Below are 15,386 nucleotides of genomic sequence, written 5' to 3' on the forward strand. Positions count from 1 at the left end.
TAGAGATTGATAGTGAGAAATACATATCTATATAGAGATAAAGAGAAGATATGGCGATAGAAAAATAGTGAGAAATAGATATAGATAGAGAGATAAAGAAAAGATATGGAGATAGATAGATATATAGAGATAGATTAAAAAATATGGAGAAAAATAGTGATACATATAGATCTATAGAGATAGATAAAGAAAATAATTGCAGATAGAGAGATATGTACAGATAGATAGATAGATAAAGAGAAGATAGAGAGATAGCTAAATAGTGAGAAAGGGATAAAGAGAAGATATGGAAATAGAGAGCTATAAAGATAGTGAGAAATGGAGAGATAGATGAAGAGAAGATACGCAAATAGAGAGATGTAAAGATAGTGAGACATGGAGATAGATAGATAATGGGAAGATATGGAGAGAGAGAGAGAAAGTAAAATAGTGAGAATGATAGATAGATAAAAAGAGATAGTGAGGGCTGGAGTGAGCGCCGCGCGGGTGACGTCAGGTGACTGCTCGCACTGCGGCCGGTGGCGGCGTTGACGACAGAAGGCGAAGCCGAGCGACTCCAGCGGCCGCCGAGCACAGTGCATCCCACCGAGCAACCGGCAGCTGCATCACATCTCGTCCGCCTCCGATCGGTGAGTGGTTCGCACGCCAACTACAGAGGGGAGGGAGCCGAAGTCTGGACCGAAAAGCCCGGTTTAAAGGTAGCAGCGAAATAGCGGGGTCCGGGGGCGAGGCGAGGCAAGGCAGCGACTGGCGCGGTTTGCGGAAGAAGCGGCGGCGGTTGCTGCCTGTAAGATGGCGGAGCGGCGACTGTGTGTGTGTGTATGGGTGGGGGGGTTGCCGTTCGCTGAGTGCGGCCCCCGGTCCCCGCGGGTGAGGGGCGGCCGATGCCGGTTCTCCACACACCCTGTCTCCCCTCCCTCCGCTCTGTTTGCCCCGGCGGGCTCGGGGCTCGAGGCTGACCCGGGTGGGGCCGGGATTCTGGTTTATTAAACGGGGCGGGGGGCGTGAGGAAGGGCGGCCGGGGATCCCGTTTCTCTTCCTCCGCTGGGCCCCGGTGATGGGAGTGCCGGTGGGTTTGAAGTTAGCGAGCGGAAATGGAAACTTGTACTTTCTAAATTCGGGAGATGTCTCGGCCGCTCCGGAGAAACCGCCCCCTCCTTTTTTTGTTTTAAAAAGAATATTGCTGTTCCCTTTCTATCTATATTGTTTATCTGGAGATATATATATATATATATATCTATTCGGCTGTAATTTCTATCGGTGCCGTTGACAGGATGATGTGAGGCGAGAGCCCCGCCTTAGTCGGGAAATATCCCCCGAGGCCGCTACCCAGCCAGGGCGGATGCTGCACTCGGCTGCTACTTGTTCGCACGCTTTGTACCGTTTAAACGCGGGCACAGGCACATTACCCCACTGATTCACCCGGATCCCAGCTAGGACACTAACAGAGCTTACCAGCGCGATCTTTAAGTCTCCCATCTACTCTCGCTTGGCCTCGCAATATGGCCTTTCTGCCACAAGTTTGAATGTCTGCCAAAATGGGAAGTTACTGCACCGAAAGCCTACTTATGTGTAATATTGTTAAAGGGTTGGCGTTTCGCCTTATTTCATATGCCTACTCGGATGCATTGAGTCTGGGAAAGGCCCGTGCAAGATCGGCCATAGATTTTTTTTATCAGAATGATCAAGTTAGTATTGCAAAATGAAGCCTTTGAGGTTTTTTTTGTCCTATTGGGGAATGTCGAAAAGTATTGCCAAACTCGCGCATTTCGTTGTCAAACATGACGGGAAGTGATCTCGGTAATCTGAGTTTATGAAATATGTTACTCAAATGATGAAGGCATGACATGTCTTGTATACTTCCTCTGTGAAGAATGTGATAGCAGGAGGCGATCTTTAAGGTTTGTTGTAGTTTAAACTGACTGATTTTGTTTTACTCTGGACATGTTGAAATCGGCTGAAATACATTGAACAAAATTTATTATTGACTTGAATTGGCTACCTTTTTATAGATCAACGATCTGTCAATTTGTCCCGAAGATGGGTTATGATGGGTTGAACTGTGGTAGATTCTGACTTGGAAAAACTTACGGTTTTAAAATGTTGCAATAGTATAAAAGCTAATGGATGATTACTGGCAATGGCAGAAGATAATTTTACGATTGTAGTTAAGTGGAACAACAAAAAACAAGGTATACGTGTACAAATTTATGTTTTGAAGTTTTCTACATTTTTTAAATGGGCTGCAAGAAGCTTCCAAAGATTACACTTGGGCTTCAAGATTTCCGATTTAGAATAAATGTAGCATTTGCATCGAGATGGTGAGATGTTTTGAATAGTTACACATAGAATCATAGTTGAGTTACCAGCTTATTTTTTTTTTAAGTATAAAATGCCCAAATAATTTTGTGTATAAGTTGGAGAGCTGCTCTTGTCATCTGCCATTGGAGTAACATTATACACTTTTGGGACACCCCTGTGAATAATCTGGATGATCAAGTTTGGGGTCAAGATATTTTCAGATCAGTAATTTTGATTTTTTTGTTATGGTTCTGTTTAAATTTCCCTGGCTGGTGGTTCAAGATAACTGAACATTTAGTAAATGTATTGTTTATACCACTGAGGCATTCATTTTTAAAACTGTATAAAGGGCCATGGTGTTGCAGTGGGTTAGGGCTTATCATTTCACCTCTAGGTCCTTGGTCTTAATACATCTCACATTAATATAGTGGATAGAAATCTCTTTGGCTTGGGGATCCTATCTTAACTAAATTAGTTTGGATACTTTTAGCTCATTTCCTATGGGGCATTGGCTCACAGCGCACACGTCTCTAATTTAGGTCTAAATCAGCCTCATTTTTTTTTTTCTTTTGAGTTTACCTGCAAAACATAAAACATTAAGACCATGCCACCCGACCTGGGTGACACCGCAGACATTTTCAAGGCCCCTTTTTTTTTAAATTATTTTTTTGGTTTTTTTTTTGGGGCGCTAAAATCACATTTTAATCAGCCTCATTTGAGAGAAACCAAAATAACAGCTGGTGTAGAAAATAATCTGATTTTGTGCAATAGGGTGTGCTTTTTAAAATTGCAATAAAAGCAAAGTGTTTGGCATATTAATTAAGTTTTACTTTGCTTCTGACCGACACTCTTGATAAAACTGAATGCCAATGGTGGAAGTGTTTTCCATATAACATGAATATCTCTGTTTTTAGTTGAGCCAAAGTAGTTTATAACAGATTTAAAACTATGGAATTAGATAGAATGGTTACAGCACAGAAGCAGGCTTTCCTTAATTAATCCATACTTATCCAAGTGACTGTTAATTTTGTCCCAGATTATCATTTCTAAAAGTTTCCTCACTACCAAAGTTAAACTGTTTGGTTTGTAGTTGCTGGGTTTATCCTTGAACAAGGGTGTAACATTTACAATTCCCCAATCCTCTGGGACCACCCCCGTATCTGAGGAGGATTGGAAGATTATGGCCAGAACCTTTGTGATTTCCACCCTTGCCTCCCTTAACACCCTAGGATGCATCCCCTCTTTTCCTGGTGACTTATCTGCTTTAAGTACAGCTATCCTTTCCAGTACCTGCTCTTAATTTTTATCCCATCCAGTGTGTCAACTACCTCCTCTTTCATGAAATTAGCTTGCAGCATATAAAATGTATTTATGGGGTGGGAGGTCCTTGTTTGATTTGTGGACTGTTATACAGTATGCATGATTAGCTTGAGCCCCAATTCTAACACACTAGAATCCTTTTACTGTTCAGTTTGCACATTGACTGTTAAGGCCCTGTTAATGTATACTCTATTGATAGTTTACATTGCTATTCTCCCTCAACAAATCTGATAATTAAAGGTGACATTAATCAGGAATGTTGTCATCATCATAGGCGGTCCCTTGAAATGAGGATGACTTGCTTCCATGCCAAAAAAAGGACGAGTTCACAGGTGTTTCAATGAAGGGATCCAAACTACATCCTGAAGGGTGGAAGATGCCTGTGCGTGAATTTTTTTAACATGGGGTGGCCATTGCATGCCGGCCACCATGCAGGCTTGACAGAGCTAGGTCTTGGTCCAGTGGCAAAGATTAAACAAGACAACTGAAGATCAGCTCTGCTGTACGGACCTAGTGTGCACACGTATCGCAGTGTGGGCTGGTCCGTACTGCCCCCGAACTCGCGCCTCCCATGGGCCCCGATCACGGCCCTCCACAGTCTCTCGCCGCTCATTCGCCCCGACCTCGCTGCTCCTGTTGTATCTGCCCACGCTCCAATTACCGACCTGGATCTTGATGATGTCCCTCTTCACAGCTGTCTCCCTCCTGCACCAGCTCGTGCCGTACCTCAGGAATGCTGTACATCTCTCGGCAAATGACTAACTTGCAGCAGCAAAAGCCTCAGACCAGTTTAATTGCCAACTGGGCTTCAACTACAACAACCACAACATATATTTATATAACACCTTTAACATAGTAAAACGACGAAGTTGCTTCACAGGAGCGTTGTTAAACAAAATTTGACAATGAGCCACATAAGGAGATACTTGGGGCAGATTGGTCAAAGAGAGAGGTTTTAATTAGCATCTTAAAGGAGGAAGGAGAGGTTGAGAGGCAGAGGTTTAGGGAGGGAATTCCAGAGCTGAGGGCCTTGGCAACTGAAAACACGGCCACCAATGATGCGATTAAAATCGGGGATGTACAAGAGAATTGGAAGTGTGCAGATATGTTGAGTTGTGGGGCTGGAGGAGATTAGAGAGAGAGAGAGGGAGGGGTGATACCATGGAACGATTTGAAAACAAAGAATTATTTTAAAATCAAGGCATTGCTTAACCAGGAACCAATGTAAGTCAAGAGCTCGGGGTAATGGGTGAGCGGGACTTGGTGCAAGTTAGTTCATGGACAGCAGCATTTTGGATGACCTCAAGTTTAGAGGGTAGAACGTGGGAGGCTGGCCAAAAGAGCATTGGAATAGAGATGTCTAGAGGTAAGAAAGGCATAGATAAGGTTTTCAGCAGCAGATGAACTGAGGCGGGGTGGATTTCGGCGATGTTACGGAGATGGAAATAGGTGGTTTTAATGATGGCACAGATATTTAGTCAGAAGCTCATCTCGGGGTCATATATGACACCAAGGTTGCAAACAGTGTGGTTCAACCTCAGACAGTTGCCAGTGAGAGGAATGGGGTGGGTGGCTAGAGAATGGAGTTTGTGACGGGAGCCGAAGACAATGGCTTTGGTCCTCCCAATATTTAGTCGGTGGAAGTTTCTGCTCATCCAGTACTGGATGCCGGACAAGCAGTCTGACAGTTTAGAGACAGTGGAGGGGTCGAGAGAAGTGAGAGGTGAGGTATAGCTGGATGTAGTCAGTGTACGTGTGGCAACTAGCGGCGTGTTTTCGGTGATGTCGCCAAGGGGCAGCATTTATATGAGAAATAGATAGGTCCTTGGACACCAGAGATAACAGTGCGGGAATATCGGAGGATGCACTGCTGGAGGTATTTCTGTGGGATTGAAGATCCAGGCGATGTGCAGAATCAGTTGCGGGGCAGAAAAAAAAATGGTGGCGAAGTTGGAAGTGACAAGATCCAGAAGTGGCCCAGGAGTGTGAAACTCTAGCCAGGGACTAGATTATACCTGAAGCTGAAAAATCAGTAGGCCAGTCACAGACTCAGCAGGTAACAGGAGCTGTGGGGGAAAGGCTGTAAGCTGATCAAAGTTACTTCAAAATTTAAGCAACTGAGCAGCAGATCAGAGACACAGCAGCTGCGTCTGACGGTGTAGTCTTGATGTCCAGGAATTTGGAAGCCAAATTTGAGAAGATCCGGAGCTCGCTAAGGAAAGTGAAGAGCAAGCAGTGATGGCTTAAACTACTCTGGTCTGGGAGGATTGGGCAAAGGAGGGGAAGATATAATGAGATGGGATAGGAGGTTTGTAATCTGCCATTTTATTTTGTTCCCATTACCTTTAGGTAAAAACCAAGAAGTGAGAAGTGTTCATAGTAATCTTTCAAATAGTCATGGTACTGGAATAAAAACAGAAAATGCTGGAAATCTCAGCAGATCAGGCAGCATCTCTGCAGAGGAAGCAGAGTTAACATTTTGGGTCGATGACCCTTCATCAAACTGGAGAGTGTTCGAAAAGAACAGATTCTTAAGCACTTAAAGGGGGAGGGGAAGAAAGAACAAAAGGGAAAGTCTGTGATAGGGTAGAAGACAGGAGAGATTAGAGAGACAAAGGGGATGATGGGCCAAATTGAAATGGTGATGCCAGGAGTTAGAAAAACATTAGTCAAAATAGAGTGTGAATGGTGGGATGATGACCAACTGCCATTAGCGACAAGGAGGAAAAAATAGAAATGGGCTCTGAGGGGGATGGGGGTGGGGAGCCAATGATGGGCAGCGGTTATGCTCTGAAATTTTTGAACTCGATGTTAAGTCCAGAAGACTAAAGTGCCTAAACGAAAGATGAGGTGCTGCTTCTCGTTTGCGTTGAACTTCGTTGGAACAGTTGTACGAGACCGAGGACAGAGGTGTCAGAGTGGGAATGGAGTGGAGAATTAAAGTGACAGGCAACTGGAAGCTCAGGGTCACTTGCGGACTGAACGGAGGTGCTCTGCAAAGCGGTCACCCAATCTACGCTTGGTCTCCTCCGTGTAGAAGAGACCACCGTGAGCAGCTAATACAGTATACTAAATTGAAAGAAGTACAAATAAATCACTTTCACCTGGAAGGAGTATTTGGGGCCCTGGATAATGGGAAGGGAGGAAGTAAAAGGGGAAGTGTTGCATCTCCTGCGCTTGCACGAAAAGGTGCCTTGGGATGGGTAAAGGTTGCTGGGGGTGACTGCGGAATGGACCAGGGTATCGCGGAGGGAGCGGTCTCTTCAGAATGCTGGGAGGGGAGGGGAAGATGTGATTGGTGCTGGGATCACGTTGGAGGTGGCGGAAATGGCAGAGGATGATCTGGTAAACGTGGAAGCTGGTGGGGTGAAAGGTGAGGACAAGGGGAACCCTGTCATGGTTCGGAGAGGAAGGGGAAGGAGTGAGAGCAGAGGTGCAGGAAATAGAGCAGCCACTATCAAGGGCCATGTTAACCATGGCAGAGGGGAATCCTTTGTTGAGGAAAAAGGAAGACATAAGAGGCACGAGTGTGAAAGGTGCTGCCTGACCTGAGATTTCCAGCATTTTCTGTTTTTATTCCAGATTCCAGCATCCGCAGTGTTTTGCTTTTGTAGTCATGGTACTGGTTCACTTTAAATTGTATGCATTTCGGGCTGTGACTCATAACAACCAACAACAAGTACTTGCATTTTTTAGAGCACATTTAACTCAGCAAAAGGTCCCACGGCGCTTGACAAGAGGGATAGCAATAAAAACATTTTTGACAACGAGATACAGGAGATGATACCAGGACAGATGACCAAAAGCTTAGTCAAAGAAACGTAGAAAATAGGTGCAGTAGTAGGCCATTCGGCCCTTCGAGTCTGAACCGCCATTCAATAAGATCATGGCTGATCATTCACCTCAGTACCCCTTTCCTGCTTTCTCTCCATACCCCTTGATCCCTTTAGCCATAAGGGCCATATCTAACTCCCTCTTGAATATATCCAATGAACTGGCATCAACAACAACAACTCTGCGGTAGAGAATTCCACAGGTTAATGACTCTGAGTGAAGAAGTTTCTCCTCATCTCAGTCCTAAATGGCTTACTCCTTATCCTTAGACTGTGTCCCCTGGCTCTGGACTTCCCCAACATCGGGAACATACTTCCTGCATCTAACCTGTCCAGTCCCATCAGAATTTTATGTTTCTAATGAGATCCAATCTCATCCTTCTAAACTTCAGTTAATACAGGCCCAGTCGATCCAGTCTCTCCTCGTATGTCAGTCCTGCCATCCTGGAATCAGTCCGGTGAACCTTTGCTGCACTCCCTCAATAGCAAGAACATCCTTCCTCAGATTAGGAGACAAACTGAACACACTATTCCAGGTGAGGCCTCACCAAGGCCCTATACAACTGCAGTAAGACCTCCCTGCTCCTATACTCTAATCCCCTAGCTATGAAAGCCAACATATCATTTGCCGCCTTCACTGCCTACTGTACCTGCATGCCAACTTTCAATGACTGATGTACCATGACACCCAGGTCTCGTTGCATCTCCCCTTTTCCTAATCTGCCGCCATGCAGATAATCTGCCTTCGTGTTTTTGCCACCAAAGTGGATAACCTCACATTTATCTACATTATACTGCATCTGCCATGCATTTGCCCACTTATCCAACTTGTCCAAGTCACCCTGCAGCCTCTTGGCATCCTTCTTACAGCTCACACCGCCACCCAGCTTCGTGTCATCTGCAAACTCAATTTCTTCATCTAAATCATTGATATATATTGTACATAGCTGGGGTCCCAGCACTGCGCCCTGCAGCACTCCACTAGTCACTGCCTGCCATTCTGAAAAGGACCCATTTATCCCGACTCTCTGCTTCCTGTCTGCCAAACAGTTCTCTATCCACATCAGTACATTAACCCCCAATACCATGTGCTTTAATTTTGCACACCAATCTCTTGTGTGGGACGTTGTCAAAAGCCTTTTGAAAGTCCAAATACACCACATCCACTGGTTCTCCCTTGTCCACTCTACTAGTTACATCCTCACAAAATTCTAGAAGATTTGTCAAGCATGATTTCCCATTCATAAATCCATGCTGACTTGGACAGATCCTGTCACTGCTTTCCAAATGTGCTGCTATTTCATCTTTAATAATTGATTCCAACATTTTCCCCATGACTGATGTCTATAAAACCGGTCTATAATTTCCCATTTTCTCTCCCTTTTTCCAAAAGTGGTGTTACATTAGCTACCCTCCAATCCATAGGAACTGATCTAGAGTCGATAGACTGTTGGAAAATGACCACCAATGCATCCACTATTTCTAGAGTCACTTCCTTAAGTACTCTGGGATGCAGGCTATCAGGCCCTGGGGATTTATCAGCCTTCAATCCCATCAGTTTCCCTAACACAATTTACCATCTAAAGGATTTCCTTCAGTTCCTCCTCCTCACTAGACCCTCGGTCCCCTAGTATTTCCGGAAGGTTATTTGTGTCTTCCTTCGTGAAAACAGAACCAAAGCATTTGTTCAGCTGGTCCGCCATTTCTTTGTTCCCCATTATAAATTCACCTGATTCTGACTGCAAGGAACCTACGTTTGTCTTCAGTCATCTTTTTCTCTTCACATATCTATAGAAGCTTTTGCAGTCAGTTTTTATGTTCCTGGCAAGCTTCCTCTCGTACTCTATTTTCCCCATCCTAATTAAACCCTTTGTCCTCTGCTGAATTCTAAATTTCTCCCAGTCCTCAAATTTGCTGCTTTTTTTGGCCAATTTATATGCCTCTTCCTTGGATTTAACACTATCCTTAATTTCCCTTGTTAGCCACGGTTGAGCTACCTTCCCTGTTTTATTTTTACTCCAGACAGGGAGTACAATTGTTGAAGTTTATCCATGTGACCTTTAAATGTTTGCCATTGCCTATCCACCATCAACCCTTTAAGTATCACTCGCCAGTCTATTGTAGCCAATTCACGCCTCATACCATCGAAGTTATCTTTCCTTAAGTTCAGGACCCTAGTCTCTGAATTAACTGTGTCACTTCATCTTAATAAAAAATTCTACCATATTGTGGTCACTCTTCCCCAAGGGGCCTCGCACAACAAGATTGCTAATTAGTCCTTTCTCATTACATATCACCCAGTCTAGGATGGCCAGCCCTCTAGTAGGTTCCTCGACATATTGGTGTAGAAAACCATCCCTAATACACTCCAGGAAATCCTCCTCCACCATATTGCTACCAGTTTGGTTCGCCCAATATATGTAGACTAAAGTTGCCCATGCTAACTGCTGTACCTTTATTGCACGCATCCCTGAATTCTTGTTTGATGCTGTCCCCAACCTCACTACTACTGTTTGGTGGTCTGTACACAACTCTCCCACTAGTGTTTTCTGCCCTTTGGTATTCCGCAGCTCCACCCATACAGATTCCACATCATCCAAGCTAATGTCCTTCCTTACTATTGTGTTAATTTCCTCTTTGACCGGCAACTCTATTCCACCTCCTTTTCCTTTCTGTCTATCCTTCCTGAAAGTTGAATACCCCTGGATATTGAGTTCCCAGCCTTGGTCGCCCTGCAGCCATGTCTCCGTGATGCCAATTATATCATATTCATTAATTGCTGCCTACGCAGTTAATTCGTCCACCTAATTACGAATACTCCTCACATTGAGGCACAGAACCTTCAGGCTTGTCTTTTTAACACTTTGCCCCTTTAGAATTTTGCTATAATGTGGCCCTTTTTGATTTTTGCCTTGGGTTTCTCTGCCCTCCCCTTTTACTTTTCTTCTTTCTATCTTTTGCTTTTGTCCCCATTCTACTTCCCTCTGTTTCCCTGCAAGAGGTAGACTTTAAGGAGCTTCTTAAAGGAGGAGAGAGGCGGAGCAGTTTAGGGACAGAATTCTGGAGCTTGGGGCCAGCCACCAATGATAGTGATTTAAAATCGGAGATGCGCAAAAGGCCAGGATTGGAGGAGCGCAGAGATCTCCAAGGTTTGTTGGGTTGGAGGAGGTTCGAGATAGGGAGCGAGAGATTTGAAAACAAGGATGAGGATTTTAAAATTGAGGTGTTGTCGGACCAGCTGCCAGTGTAGGGCAGTAAGAACAAGGGTGATAGGTGAACGGGACTTGAAACGAGTTGATATACAGACAGCTGAGTTTTGGATGAGCATAAGTTTATGTAGGGTGGAAGATAGGAGGACAGCCAAGAGAGTATTGGAATAGTCATGTCTATAGATAACAACGGCATGGATGAGTGTTTCAGCAACAGTTGAGCTGAGGCAGGGTCGGAGTTGGAAGTATGCATTCTTGGTGATGGAGCAGATATGTAGTCGGTTGCTCATTCCGGGTGGAACGCAACACCAAAGTTGTGACTGGTCTGGCTCTGCTTTGGACAGTTGCCGGTGATGGAAACGGTCGTCAGGGAGCGGAGTTTGTGATGGGGACCAAAGACAATGGCTTCAGCCTTCCCAAAATTTAGTTGGAGGAAATTTTTGCTCATCCAATATTGGATGTAGGACAAGCAGCGTGACAAATTAGAGACAGTGGAGGGGTCCAGAGAGGTGGTAGTGAGATAGAGCTGGGTGCTGCACGCGTACAGGTGGAACCTGATATGTTTTCGTATGATATCGCCGAGAGATAGCAAGTAGATAAGAAATAGGAAGGTACGAAGGAAATAGATCCTTGGGGGACTCCAGAGGTAATGGTGTGGGGCTAAGCTGAGAAGCAATTGCAGGTGCTTCGTTCATTACGATTCATAACCATCACATGTTCAAGTAGAATATATTCACATTAAGTGAGCCAGAATCCTTTTAGTTGGAGTACTCTTGGTGAACCTCATAACTTTCATATTAGTATGAAAACTCCCATTTTTTTCTTCACCCCCTCTCTCCCTCCCCCCCAATGCAGTTTTCATCTCTGTGTAATGTACATACAGGCATGGAGTTTCTGCTTGGGATGCAATAGGCAGAATGCGCTGAATACTGCGCCAGTTCTGCCGAGGTGAAGTTAAGCTGAAGTTTCCCTGCAATCTCATTAGCATAAGCCCGAACATAAAATCTTCATGAATCAGTGCAATCAAGCAGCATAACTCATCAAAATTGATTTGTGACTGGAGCAAGGCATTCTCCAGCATCACAGGAGTGGCAGGAAATGAGCCATCATCAACTGACTGATTTAATGGTCTTGCTTTTTAATTCGCTTCAATTGATTGCTTTGATCTGCATTTGGTACACAAGACCTGTGACCAGCAGTCAATTAAAGCCGCACAGGTAGGTTTGGCTCTGCTATAATTGATTGAATTTAGTCTAATTTAAACAGAATTTGAAGAGATTGCTGCAGTAGCAGCAACAGCAAAAACCCAAAAGGGTCAGGCTTCCATTGACTTTGTACAGGTGACTAACGCTCGATTAATGTGATCATGGGTGTGCGTGCGCCCAAGAATCCAGGCGCAATGTGATGTACAGTCCCCCCCACCCCCCGAACAGGCGGAATTGGCAGGAACTCGCCATGGCGACCTGGGGACATGGTCAGTTTTGTGGGCGAGTACTGCTTCAGGCGAATGGTTTTTTTAATCAGCGTAAAAGACCGTCGATACTCTGCTGTAAAGTAGTTATGGGTACAGCGTTTAGAATTCTCTGCTCTTTTAATGCTATTTCATTCGATTCCACCTCGACTATGCTGATATCTGGGCAGAAATCATGCAGAATCTCCATGCCATGAAGGCTTTGCTTGAGATCCAAAGTCTGCCTTTGATTCATATGTTCTATGTGTAAATGCAATGGAATGTTTCTGCAGTGCACTGCTTTGGAGAGTTGGCACTCGACTATTGAAACCTTTAGAAATATATTTGATAATTTAAGGCTCCATACACGAGCATGGAGTTAGCTTCCCCATGTACCCTGCTGACTATCCATTCCACTGCTTTTGTTAATCTATCCAACTTGATGTGTGATAAGACCTGGATAATTCATAACTTCCAGATTAAATGTTGATCGAACTAAAGTCATCCTCTTTGCTTCCCATTAACAACTTGGTGCCTGTGGTCTGGACTCTCATTGATCTTGGCTGCTACTTTAAGTTTAGCCTGGAAGTACGGAGCTTAGGCATTCTGTTCAACATTGTGCTTGTACTGTACCTGTCGGGTAGTAAGAAATGTTGCCTGCCCTCCATTACTTGCCTCCCACAAATGTTAGACTCCAGCTTTTGGCTTTATTGGTTTGAGGCCTGATTTTCTCGAAAGCACTCCTTGTTGGCCTACCATTTATCCAGAATGCCATACCCTACATTTTCTCCTGCCCAAAATTCTAACCCTCCTATATCCCTGCCTCCTCTGCTGTCCTTGTCAAACTCCACTGACTTCCCATGCCAATGGTTTGATAACATCGGCATTCGTGTGTTCAAAACCCTCCGGCCTGGCAGCACCCTATTTCTGTGATTTTTTTTTTTGATTTTTAAAATTAAAAAAAAAATGTTTTTTTTAAATTTTGGCCGTATATCCCTCTATATCCACTCTGCTCCTCCATTATCAGATTACTCGATAGTCCTATGCTCCACTGTTGGTCCCTATTTTTCAGGCATTTATCGGTTGGAACTGATGTACTTCATTTTCCTATCTGCTTGCAAAGCCTTTTCATAAAACACTTTTTTGTGATTTTTGGCTGCCAATTGCTGTCTTTTGCCTTTTTATCCAACTCACTAATATTTTGTGATGTGCTCAGACATTCCTAATTTGAGGAATATTGCACAAATATAAATTGTTGATCCTATGCTTATTGCTGTCAAAGTTTGAGTGTCGTCTCTTATGAAATATTAACTTTAATGGGACTGAAAGCCGCTAAATCCCCATGAGCTGATGGCCTACATCCTAGGGTTTTTAAAGAGGTGTCTATAGCAATAGTGGATGCATTGGTTGCAGTCTTCCAAAATTCTACAGATTCTAGAAAGGTTCCAGTGGATTGGAAGGTCGCAAATGTAACCCCGCTATTTAAGAAACGAGGGAGAGAAAAAAGGGAACTACTGGCCAATTAGCCTAACATCAGTAGTAGGGAAAATGCTAGAATCTATTATTAAGGATGTGGTAACAGGACACTTAGAAAATAATAGGATTGGGCAGAGATAACACTGATTTATGAAAGGGAAATCATGTTTGACAGTTTTTTGAGCTTGTAACTAGTAGAATAGATAAGGGGAACCAGTTGATGTGTATTTGGATTTTCAGAAGGCATTCAATAGGGTGCCACACAAGAGGTTATTAAATAAAATTAGGGCTCATGGGATTGGGGGTAATATACTAGCATGGATTGAGGTTAATGGACAGAAAATAGAGTAGGAATAAATGGGTCATTTTCGGGTTGGCAATCTAACTAGTGGGGTACCACAAGGATTGGTGCTTGGGCCATAGTTATTCACAAACGATATCAATGATTTTGGATGAAGGGACTAAATGTAATATATTCAAGTTTGCTGATGATACAAAGCTAAGTGGGAATGTAAGTTGTGAGGAGGATGCAAAGAGACTTCAAGGGGATATAGACAGGCTAAGTGAGTAGGCAAGAACATGGCAAATGGAATATAGGCCCCAAGTTTCGACATAATTTGCTCCTGATTTTTAGGAGCAACTGGTGAAGAACGGAGTATCTTCGAAATTGGAGTTCTCCACATTTAAGTTTTCTGCAGTTCTAGTCATGTAGAACAGTTTCACTTTTGAACAGAATTTTTTCTGATTTGAAAGTTTCCACAGTGAAAACGTACTCCAAACTAACTTAGAATGGAGCAAGTGAAGATTTTTGTAGGCTTGAAAAACCTTGTCTACACATTAAAAAATCAGGCGCAGGTTACAAATTAGGCGTCGGGAACGAGGTGGGGTGGGGGAGTAGGGGGAAGGGAAGTCATTAAATTCTACAATCAATCCTTAGTTATACTTATACAAATATTATACAAATAAATCCAACCTGAATAAAAATTTATAAGCAAAGAAAAGATTAAATAAACCATGTTCCTACCTGTGTGAAAGTGCTTCAGGCAGGCCTTTCAGGCAGCGGTTTGCCGTCGGAACCGACCGACGGCAGGGGGAGGGAGGGAGAAGGCTGCAGGAAGCCTCATTACTTCAAGCAGCCATTTGCCGTCGGGCCCGACTGACGGCAGGGAGGGAGAAGGCTGCAGAAGCCTCATTATTTGAGGCAGCTGTTTGCCGTCGGGCCCGACCGACAGTAGGGGGGGGGAGGAAGGGAGAAGGCTGCAGGAAGCCTCATTACTTGAGGCAGCCATTTGCCGTCGGGCCCGACTGACGGCAGGGAGGGAGAAGGCTGCAGGAAGCCTCATTATTTGAGGCAGCTGTTTGCCGTCGGGCCCGACCGACAGTAGGGGGGGGGAGGAAGGGAGAAGGCTGCAGGAAGCCTCATTACTTGAGGCAGCCATTTGCCGTCAGGCCCGACGGACGGCAGGGGGAGAAAGCTGCAAGAAGCCTCAGTGCTGATCATGGAAGGGCAATGTGATTTTATTAAAAAATGTTAAAAATTGAACAGCTACAAAGAATTTGAATAGTCTCAAACAAGTGTATGTGTCCCGTTTATCACAGTCTATCTTTAATTACAGAATGCACTCCCTCACCCTCACACACAGAAATATCAAGAAAATTAAAATACAAGCCTTTGCAAGGGTTCAATAAACAAATTTTCACTTTCTGCAGCACTTTTTAAAATGGCCGAGTGCCAATGTTTACTTCAGACTGCGCGTGCGCGAACGCTCCAACGCGCACGCGCAGGGTTGCCGGCAC

The 15,386-nt window shown here is 44.2% G+C and overlaps 1 protein-coding gene across 4 annotated transcripts in view; it reads left to right on the forward strand.

Annotated features, from left to right (window-relative positions):
- The first annotated feature begins 523 nt into the window (after positions 1-523).
- The window catches only part of LOC139280690 (ras-related protein Rap-1b), a 77,613-nt gene continuing 62,750 nt past the window's right edge, over positions 524-15,386 (forward strand). The window contains exon 1 of one of the 4 annotated variants that reach the window (XM_070900304.1): positions 524-698. The gene's annotated coding sequence lies outside the window, so the exon portion shown is untranslated. The remainder of the gene's footprint in view (positions 699-15,386) is intronic. The other 3 variants (XM_070900302.1, XM_070900303.1, XM_070900305.1) reach the window with 3 other exon arrangements.

This window comes from Pristiophorus japonicus, chromosome 15, assembly GCF_044704955.1.
Source record: "Pristiophorus japonicus isolate sPriJap1 chromosome 15, sPriJap1.hap1, whole genome shotgun sequence".
Taxonomy (NCBI): Eukaryota; Metazoa; Chordata; class Chondrichthyes; family Pristiophoridae; genus Pristiophorus; species Pristiophorus japonicus.